Below are 10,269 nucleotides of genomic sequence, written 5' to 3' on the forward strand. Positions count from 1 at the left end.
CAGCTAGCTGTGGAAGAACAAGATCTAGAACTCCGGTCTTCTGATTCCTAGCCCAGCGTGCTCTTTCTACCACATCCTGCTATTTGCAAGCACTCTGTAGAGCGTCTAAGACACATCCATGTGCAAAAAAGATCCTTTCTATACTCAGGTTGAACAATGTTTTGTGATTGTTGGCATATTTGTTCTTGGTTGCTAAGTTGGCTTTTGCCCAGCCAGCATTCAGGAGGCTGCCTATTTTCTCTAGTTGCTTGACCTGCAGGGACTCAAATTGGTTGTGAGGCATACATGGGTGCTTAGCTGTGCTCTCATGCTCCAATAGTTAGACATTCTATCGAGTTGGTTAGTCAAGAGTTATGCATTTTCCCACCCGCTTAGGCCACAGTGCTGTTTATGATGACGTGAGGACTCTACTTTTCCACCTACATGTTGGTTCACTTAAAGGAAGCCACTGGAACATTTTCCATGGGAACTGCCTTAACTGGAGTGTCTTGACATTGATAATTTCTTTGATTCCAGTCATAACCTTGATCCATTGTGCCTCATGGTGTTTCCGAAGAAAACTGCCGCCATTTTTCTCTGCCTGGCAGTTGAGGAGTAGAGAAGATAGATGTGGCTTCTCCACATAAATGAGCTGCACAACACCCAGTCAAAAACTGTTAGTGACAGTGAAGATGAAAAACACCTCCCATAACCGGCAATTTTCTTTAGGAAGAAAGTGTCTGCCCTGCTCGGCTTCCAGAGAGCTGAGCTGAGAAAACGGGGACCCTCTTAGTTGCTTTCAAAGACCACAGAGATGGACACACAGAGGGGAACAACACACACTGGGGCCTGCTTGAGGACAGAGGGTGGGAAGAGGGAGAGGACCAGGAAAAAGAACTAATGGGTACTGGGCTTAATACCTGGCTGAGGAAATAAGTGTACAACAAACGCTTGTGACACAAGTTTACCTGTATAAGAAACCTGCACATGTACCCCTGAACCTAAATTAAAAAAAAAAAAACAAACCACCACAAGGAGACCACTTATTGGCAACACGCAAGAGCATAGGAAACTGTAGAAGTCTTCAGTGGAACTTGAGAATTATTTCTAGCCACATTTTTCATACATTTTCCCACCAGATAGATCTGAGAATGTCCTGCGTGGTCTCCTTGAAAGCTGCCCTGGGCTGGGGGATCACCTGTCCAGAAGCAGAGCCTGGGTTAGGTGGCCTCTTCTGGTCCCTGCCAGCTCTCTAATCCCCTATGGTAACTAAGGGCCCCACATCTCAGGATTGTCACCTGCAGGGCAGCCCAGGAGCACGTTGCTTTATCCTAGGAACAGGGTCTGCTCTCTTCTGGGCCTCTTCGCAGGACTTCGGCCTCACCAGGTTGGGCTTCCTAGGTCAGGCCTCACCAGATGGTGAAGACCTGGACTGGGGAATGTTCAAGGCAGAGGAGAGGTAAAGCCACAGCTTAGGTCCTGCTGGAAAGTGCTGGCTGCCAGGAGGCTGCTGTGGAAATAGCTGTAGGCCTGAGAAGCCAGTGTCTTTAAGGGCGAGTGGGGTGGTGAGAAGACTATTCAGCAAGTCCCATGGACCAACAGGCAGATCGGTCACTTACTTGGCATTTCAAACAAACAAAAAATCCACACAAAGAAAGCATTCCTGCTTGTTCAGAACTTACAGCCTAAGAGGGGAGAGAAGCTAAACCCCTGAACTGGGATCGCGTGAAAGGAGATGAAATGAGCGATGCACAGAGGCCACTGCACGGGGATGCAGGCAGGCTGGAGAGGAGAGAGGTCCATCCGGGAGACCATCCTGAAGAGCGGCCTGTGATGGAAAAGGCCAGCAAGAGCCACGGAAGCTGCTGAAAGGGTGCGGGAAAGCCGCGGTTCCCTCCCTCCCCTTGCCCCTCGCCCACTCTAGTCCCGGCTCCCTTTAAACAGGCCTAGTATGACCAAACACCACCCTTAGGACTCCTGGGCCTCGCACCTCAGTGTTGAGTCTGGCAGCAGACCCCCAAAGGCTACAGTTTGCACTGGAGGCTGGGTGTCACCATTAGCAGGTGAGGGAGCGCATGGGGAATGCAGATTCTCAGGCCAGCCCTGCCAAGTCTGCGTGAGTCCCCTGGAGGCTACTGCTGCTGGGACTGTGCGGTGCTGTCGGACATGATTTCTGACCTCAGAGGCCCTGCTTTCTACTGGGGAAGCCAGACGCTGCATTCCGCATGCCATTGTGACCTTGAAGTAGGGCTGAGAATGAGGTGTCTGGGTCAGGAACCGGTGAGCGCGGTCAGGGGACACCCTTAGGAGGGGAGCCTGCCCTTCACAGCCAGGGCAAATGTTGGGGTGCAGCCATGCTGGCCATCTCCTCGTCTGTTCTGCCCGCACATCTCCTGCGGCACCCTGGGGTCTGTGTCCTGATGTGGCCCGACTGTGGACCCCCGTGTCCTGCCCCCTGTGTCTATTTCTCAGCTCCTGCTGGGTCTGGGCTTCCGACACCAGCCCTGCTCTGGCAATTGAAAATGACTGCAGCCTTGGGTGCAGCCTTGTCCTGAGCGTTCAACACGGGCGCCTCGTGTGTTCCTCATGGCATATTTACCATGGGCTGTTTCAGGTTTCAAGAAGCAGTGATGTGCTCGGGTCACCTCAGGGCGGAGGGCTTGCAGGAAGGCCAGGCACAGCAATGCAGGCATCAGCCTAGCCCAGCCTCTAGAGAACTGGAGCACCACAGGGCTCAAAGGGGCTTGGGCCAAACCCTGAGGCCCATCTGACTCGGCTCTGTCTCTGCTCCTAGCCCCTGCTGTCCCTTCAATATCCGGCAGCTTAATGCCACCCGCCCCCGACCCACCCCGCGCCGTGTGTCTTTTGGCTTCTATTTTGCTCTCTCCTGAAGCTGCTTCTTCTGACTCCCTGAGAGGGAGTGTGTGGATGGATTCCCAGGACCAGATTCCTCAAGGCAGCTGCTGTTGGCTCAGACGTCCCTGACCAGGGTGTTGGTGCCATAGGGAGCAAGAGGGCAGGCGGCTACCTGGGCTCCCCTCTAAGAATCACTCACTTCAGAGGGAGAACATTTAAGGTTTGAATCACTGACATTAACGAAAGGCCACGTGAAGTAAAAGCACTCTAGGGGAGGGGGATGTCTAGGAAGGAAGGGAAACTAAGCCACAAAAGAAGCCCTTCATGCCCAGCCCTCGAGGAGAGAGGAGGAGCAGGAGCCAGGGAAGAGAGGGCGGGCAAGAGCGACATGTGGCATTTCTCAAGTGGGAGACCAAGTTCAAAGGCAGCGCAGTGCTCCCAGTGAAAGCACCCCTACAAATTTTATAAAATGAATCAGGAACAGAGGAAGGGGAGAAGGGAAACTAAATCCAGCTTGCAGTGCACTTGGTGTCCATCGAAGGTCGCCCTGTGCTCCCACCTGCTTCCTCGTGTTGTTTGCTGCCTATTGACCTAGAATCCCACAGACCCCACTACAAGGTTAGAGTCACCCTAGGGGTCCTACAGATAACAACTGGAACAGTTCGAAATGTTAAGTCTTCCCTTTGAGATATTCCTTCAGGTCCTGCATACCTGTGAAATTACCATGTCAGCTGGTCTAAAGGACCCCATAGGAGCTGACTCACCAAAGAATGCAGTTTCTACATTCTGATGAATTCATCCCCCTTACCCCAGCCAATCAACAGCTCCATTCTCCAGTCCCTTGTCCTCCACCATCCCCTTAAAGACTCCAGCCCAGAAATCCTGGGGGAGATGGAGTTTAGGGGCTCCTCCCATCTCTTGGCTCAGTGCCCTGTGATCATCAAACTCTATCTGTTGCAGCCCTAACTGGTAACTGGTCTGTTACTGTGCAGTGAGCATAACAGGTCTGTTACTGTGTAACTGGTCTGCTACCTGGTCTGCCACTGTGCAGTGGGCATACAAACCTGTTGGTCCTATGACACCAGTCCCTCACGAAAGCACCAGATTAATTTTCGCACCCTTTGTGGCTGCAGATTGGACGTGGAGGATGAGGGTGAGGGGAGGTGGCTTCTAACCTGGGCTGGGGGTGTGGAAGGCAGGAGGGCAAGAGAAACCACAGACAGGATGGAGGGAGGGGTGAGCTGCTGCAGGCGTGGATGCTGCCCTCACTTAACGCTCTGCCCTCCTTCTCCCTAAGGTGAATTGACTCATGCCCTTTCCCCCTGCCACCTTGAAAAAAGAAATGCCACTCACTGACTTGTGATGCAAGCTCTTCACACACGTATGGGAGTAAGTGTGTGCATGGGGGAGGCACCACGCCAGCCTGCTCTCTGGGCTCGGTCCTGGGAGACCTGGCCAAGGGCCTTCACGTCCGCACCCTCTGCTGGAATTGGAGGGTCAGCGGGAGGCAGGGTTGAGCCTGCTAAACTGAATTTGGCTTGGTCCTCGTGGCTCTCTTAATTGCTCTTTGACAAATAGCCAGAAAGTGGAGGCAAGGAAGGTGGACTTTATTTCCATGTTTCAGGTATAAGAACTTGAAGCTCCAAGAGGGCAGGTGACATGTCTGTGCCAGTGTCCCCCAGCACACCCCTCAGTGACACACCATAGATGGGACAGGGCTGCAGGATGCTGTGAAAACAGCACATTCCTTTGACCACGTGGTCCTAGTTCTCTATCTGTCTCTGTCTCTTTGCTAGCTATGTGACACAGGGGAAGTCCCTTAACTTCTCTGCACCTGTGTTCTCATCTCTAAAATGAGGATAATAAGTCCCACCTCACAGGGAAACTGTGACGCTCACGCAGGAAGACAAATGCAAACTATTTAGCCCAACTCCTGGCATGAGCTAGGTGCTAAGAGTGCTTTTCTTGCTCACTTAAACCACATTTCCAGTGACCACATCCAGGTATGCCAGGGCTGCCACACCAAGTGCCACCTCTGAGAGGGAAGTGGCGGCCTCCCTTTGCCTGCAGCTTTTCCAGCCTCACCGTTCTCGATGGCCCAAACTACAATTTCTCTGGGGGTGGTTCATTAGAAAATGGAGCTGTTAAATAACGTGTTTACGACATTCTTCTGGATCACGGATCCGCCTCCCAAGGGAAAAAACCTAGCACCCACATATCCATCACCCACACTGTTTTCCACAGAATTTCAAGGAACTCCCAGAAACTCTGAAACCACAAGCAAAGCTCCTCTCCCAGGTGGGAGGGCAGGGCCCACGAGCACACACTGGCATCACGAGCGATTTGTTGTGCAGCCCGATTATCCCCCAGTTCACCAACAGCCTTCTCCTCGCCCAATGCCCGGGACCATCTTTCTGAATTACCCACAGGCTGAGGGTGAAAGGCGAGGGAATGAGTGGACAGTGGGGAAGCTGACCTTGAGCAGGACGGTGCAGGGGTGAGTTGGCTTGGCCTGGAGGGGAGCGCAGTGAGGAACTCGTGAGAAGGGGCCAAACGCCCTGAGCAACCACCGTTTCTTACCCCCTTGACTAAGATTGAACAAGAGAAAAAAAAAAACGTCACCACACAGAGAGAATCGAAACCCTCTAGCCAGGAAAGCAGATGAACAACAGAACAGCAGCTGGGGCTCCCTTAAAGACTTTAAACACAGAGGACGGATGTGTCTCTTCTTGTTGTGGCTGATGTCCTAGCAGTGTTAAGGAGGTGGAGGCTCTGGCCTGGCTGACCTCACCTGCCAAGGTAACTCTAAGGCCGGAGGAATAGAGTCCCAGCGCCACCACTGGGACTACTGTGCCACCATTGGTTTGAGTGAACAGAAGAGCGCTGTTGTTTTGTTTTGTTTTGTTTTGTTGTGTTTTGTTTTGTTTGCAGAAGAGGCGTCTCCTAAAGGGGAGGTGCTGTTTGGTGTCTTTGCAGCAGCAGTGTCTGAGTGAGCTCCATGAGGGCAGGCTTGGTGCCCTTGAGCACTGCTGGGCTCTCAGAGCTGTGGGAGGGCAGAGGCAGGCCTATCTGGGCTGCCAGGCTTAGCCACAAGCTCTCAATTCTCAACTCCTCTTCTGGGACAATTGTCCTGACTTTGCTGAGCACATTTTTTTCTGTCTTTTTATAGACAGGGTCTCACCTTGTCACCCAGACTGGACTGCAGTGGAGGGATCATAGCTCCCTGTAACCTTAAACTCCCGGCTCAAGTGCTCCTCCCACCTCAGCCTCCTGAGTAGCTGGGGCTACAGGTGCATGTGCCACCACATCCAGCTAATTTTTAATTTTTGTAGAGACGGGGTGTCCCTGTGTTTCCTAGGCTGGTCTCAAACTCCTGGCTTCAAGCGACCCTCCCACCTCAGCCTCCCAAAGTGCTGGGATTGCAGGCGTGAGCTGCCACATCTGACCTGTGCACACCTTTGTGTCTATAGTACCTTGACCTTGAGCTCATCCTTGCTGCATCAAAAACATTTTTAAAAATATAGTTTCAAAACCACACATAGTTGAAAATTTGGATAATACAGAATATCAATATAGCAAAGGATAACGTAGGAAACCCATTCAAAAAAGAAGAAAATAAAAATCTGCAACCCTCCCACCCAGATTTGGACGTGATTAATTTTGGTTTAGGCCTTTGCAGTTTGCTTTTTTTCTTTCTTTCTTTCTTTTTTTAGATGGCGTTCTGTTGCCAGGCTGGAGTGCAGTGGATCTTGGCTCCCTCGCTGCAACCTCCACCTCCTGGATTCAAGCAATTCTCCTGCCTCAGCCTCCCGAGTAGCTGGGACTACAGGTGCTCACCACCATGCCCAGCTAATTTTTGTATTTTTAGTAGAGATGGGGTTTCACCATGCTGGCCAGGCTGGTCTCAATTTCTTGACCTTGTGATCCACCTACCTCGGCCTCCCAAAGTACTGGGATTATAAGCATGAGCGTGCCTGGCCCAGTTTGCCGTTCCCCCCCACCCATTCAGCAGCGTTTTAATCCTGTATCCTCCAACTTACCGGGGCTTGGCTGTCCTGTGACTCAGTTTTCATGGTTAGAAAATATGATGGCTACATGCTAACAAAATTCTCCAACTGCTTTCATGAGGTTTCCTCATCCCTGTGGCCAGGAGGGCTGCATATCTCTCCATCCTAGGCGGTGAGGATTAGAAAGCCGGGTGATGATGGGCACAGAGCCATGCAGCAGGCCCAAGGGCCCCAAGGCTCCTCACTCTTAACCCAAGTGGATGTCAGAGAAAAATCCCACCTCGACGAGAGGAGGCACAGACACCAGCCTGCCAGGGCCACGCACCACAGGTCATAGCCATCCAGGATCTCCTGTGAGCCATGCTTGTGCCTCTGTGACACAAAATCAGAACAGCAGCCAGTCCCAAGAGTTTACATCTTGCTTTTTGAGCCAATCAGACCTTTGAACAAAACTTTTCCACAGTATATCTGTCCTGTTCACTTTCAATTTGGAGAACGGTCCTGACCTTTCTTAATGAAATGGGACCCTCCTCTTCTTTGGCAAATAATAAACTCAATGTCTGCTTTAACTGGCTTTGGTGGACTTTTGTGTTTTTCTGGGGCATGGGTGTCACCCCAGTCATCACTGTGGCCGGTGGATAGACACTCCCTTCTGAGGGCTATTACTGAGCTCCTCCTTCCTGTCTGTTCATCTGGGGAGGTTTTCCCAAGTGCCCCACTTCTCGGGGGGAGGCTGAACCCTGTTTTCTTTACCAAGTTGCTCAGAGGTCTCCACTCACAAATCAGTGGCCTCATTGGGCCGGCACTTGTCCACTTGCTTTTCTAGCTGGGACATTCTCTTCTCTGAAACTGTTTGTGGATATGATGAGCGGTCAGAGACGTTTGTTTCTGTTAAGGTGTTGCTGGTGGTGGGGCAATGGTTCCAGCTCCCATCATTCAACCAGATTCCTTCATCCCCCAAACTGTTCTGGATTTAACCTAATTTTAGAAATCAGAGCCCCGTTTGGCTAACTAGAAAAATCAGAACCTCTGGGCAAAGTTACCAGACATTCACTATTGGGAGGAAACAGCTCCAGACTTGAACTTGCCACTGTCCTTCCTTGCCCCCTCTTGGATGGAATAGATGGGCCCTGTCCCTGTCCCCCTTCCCACCTCCCCAGTCTTCCTTCATGGTGAGAAGAGCTTTTTTTCTGCCTATTAGCCATGATTTGAAGCCAACATTGAAAAAGTTCTGATTTCCTGGATCGTGGGGAAGCTCCTGTCAGGGCATCCCAGCCTCACATACTGAGTGCCTCTCCCAGCCCTGTGTAGCAAATCAAGTGTGCCTCCTGAAAGCCTCCTTTGACTGCAAGTGCAGTCATCGTGATTATTTTCTCTTACACCATTGGAGTCAGGGTCTCTTGAATCCTAACTGCAAATGTATGCAAACACTATGCCAAAATTTGTGACAAAAATTGGCAAAGAAAGATGTTTTGCTGGTGAAGTGCAGCTAACACCTAAAGGGGAGCAGAGAGCTGTTTGGGGTGGGGGCCCAGGTGAGAGTTGAAAAGGAGGAACAGGGAGAAGGGCAGGGGGTTGGTTGGTGTCTGCAGCAGTGATGGAAGATGCTAGGGCCTTCCTCCTTCCCTGTCTTCCAACGTGGGAGCAGAGAGAGTCAGGGGCTCCCTGTCTCTTTCTTATGGTGGAGGCATCTTCAGAGCTGGGGTGAGGACGGAGTCTCTTAGCCCCTCTTCAGATGCTCCAGACACCACATCTGGCGCTGAGAATGAGGTTGAGGGACCCCCGAGCCCTCCAGCCTTCCTATGCCATTACATTCACATCAAACCCTACCACACCGTCATTCACTTCACATTAAAGCATCTTAATTGTCCCCTGGGAGGTTAAGTTGTGTGGATCTTCTTTTCTATGGTCCCTCTCTATCAAAGAGCCATTTACCCTTTAAGTCTTAACATTGAAAGCTTCTTTTTTTTTTTTTTTTTTTTTTTTTTTTGAGATAGAGTCTCGCTCTGTCACCCAGGCTGGAGTGGGGTGGCGCGATCTCGGCTCACTGCAAGCTCCGCCTCCCGGGTTCACGCCATTCTCCTGTCTCAGCCTCCTGAGTAGCTGGGACTACAGGCGCCCGCCACCACGCCCGGCCAATTTTTTGTATTTTTTAGTAGAGACGGGGTTTCACTGTGTTAGCCAGGACGGTCTTGATCTCCTGACCTCGTGATCCGCCCATCTCGGTCTCCCAAAGTACTGGGATTACAGGTGTGAGCCACGGCGCCCGGCCTAATTTTATATTTTTAATAGAGATGGGTTTTCACCATGTTGGCCAAGCTGGTCTCGAACTCCTGACCTCAGGTAGTTTGCCTGCCTCGGCCTCCCCAAGTGCTGGGATTACAGGCATGGGCCACCGGGCCCGGCCCGGAAGTTTCTTTACGGATCATCTGGTCCAATCCCTCTGTTTTACACGTAAGGGAACTAAGACACGAAGTGGCTTCCCCCAGTTCTCAGATCTGGACTCTAAACCGGTCACACCTCCTTTTCCAGGTGGCATTACTTATTGGACAACAGGCCCCCAGCAATCTAGGTGCCCCTTGAGATACCCTGGGAGCAAAACACGGTTGTCTTCTTTTAAAGAGTCAAGAGTAACTTTGTAAATACACGTCCTTGTCATTCCTAGGAAATTCTGTGGGATTATAGACATCACTAGCTTCTAAGTGTGCTTTTCAAAAGGCCAGGCAGTTGGGCAGACTGCAGTGGTTACTCTTAGACTTGTAAATAACTTCTGGGCTGTCCAAGACTGCCCAGTTTTGTGATTGTTTTACCCTTTGGCTGTTCATAGGCAATGATGAAGGTTTGCGGGAGGAAGAGAAAGAAGGGAATGGCAGAATGGGATGTGGGGGTAATAGAGATACATTTATTGAGCACTAATTATATCCCTGACATTATGCTTAGGGTGTTACCCAATATTATCCCGATTTTACAGACTGAGGAAATTAAGTTTAAGTAATTTGCCCAAGTCTCACAGCTAGCAAGAAGCTGTAGGTTTCAAACTTGGGGCTGTCTGATTTCAGAGCCCAAGCTTGTCACCACCATGCTCATAGGGCAATGGACAAGAGAAAGCCAGGTTTCCGGGAAACTTCTGAATGGCCACAGTGAAGAATGACCCTCTTACATCCTGCTGATTGGATGTCCAGCCTTGATGGGATTTTGAGCATCACAGGGGAAGAGGGGCCAGAAGAGGAGGAGAGCAGTTTCCTGTGTTGTTCCAGACTTGCCTCATGTTGCCCACATTTCTCTGGGGCTGACATATATTTTTCCGGTAGGTGTGGCCTGAGGGTGTTGGGGTTTTACTTTTGTGCTGGTGCAGGCAGTTTTCAGGCTCATATAAACACTCACTCAGCTGTTTATTTATTCATCCAACAAGCATTTCTTAGACACC

General features: G+C 51.0%; 1 non-coding gene across 1 annotated transcript; it reads right to left on the reverse strand.

Annotated features, from left to right (window-relative positions):
- Positions 1–9,870: 9,870 nt before the first annotated feature.
- Positions 9,871–9,917, reverse strand: MIR7163 (microRNA mir-7163). Its single transcript, NR_128332.1, has one exon. It is a non-coding gene; the product is annotated as a microRNA mir-7163 (primary transcript).
- Between the last annotated feature and the right edge of the window lie 352 nt (positions 9,918–10,269).

Source organism: Macaca mulatta, chromosome 11, assembly GCF_049350105.2.
Source record: "Macaca mulatta isolate MMU2019108-1 chromosome 11, T2T-MMU8v2.0, whole genome shotgun sequence".
NCBI lineage: Eukaryota > Metazoa > Chordata > Mammalia > Primates > Cercopithecidae > Macaca > Macaca mulatta.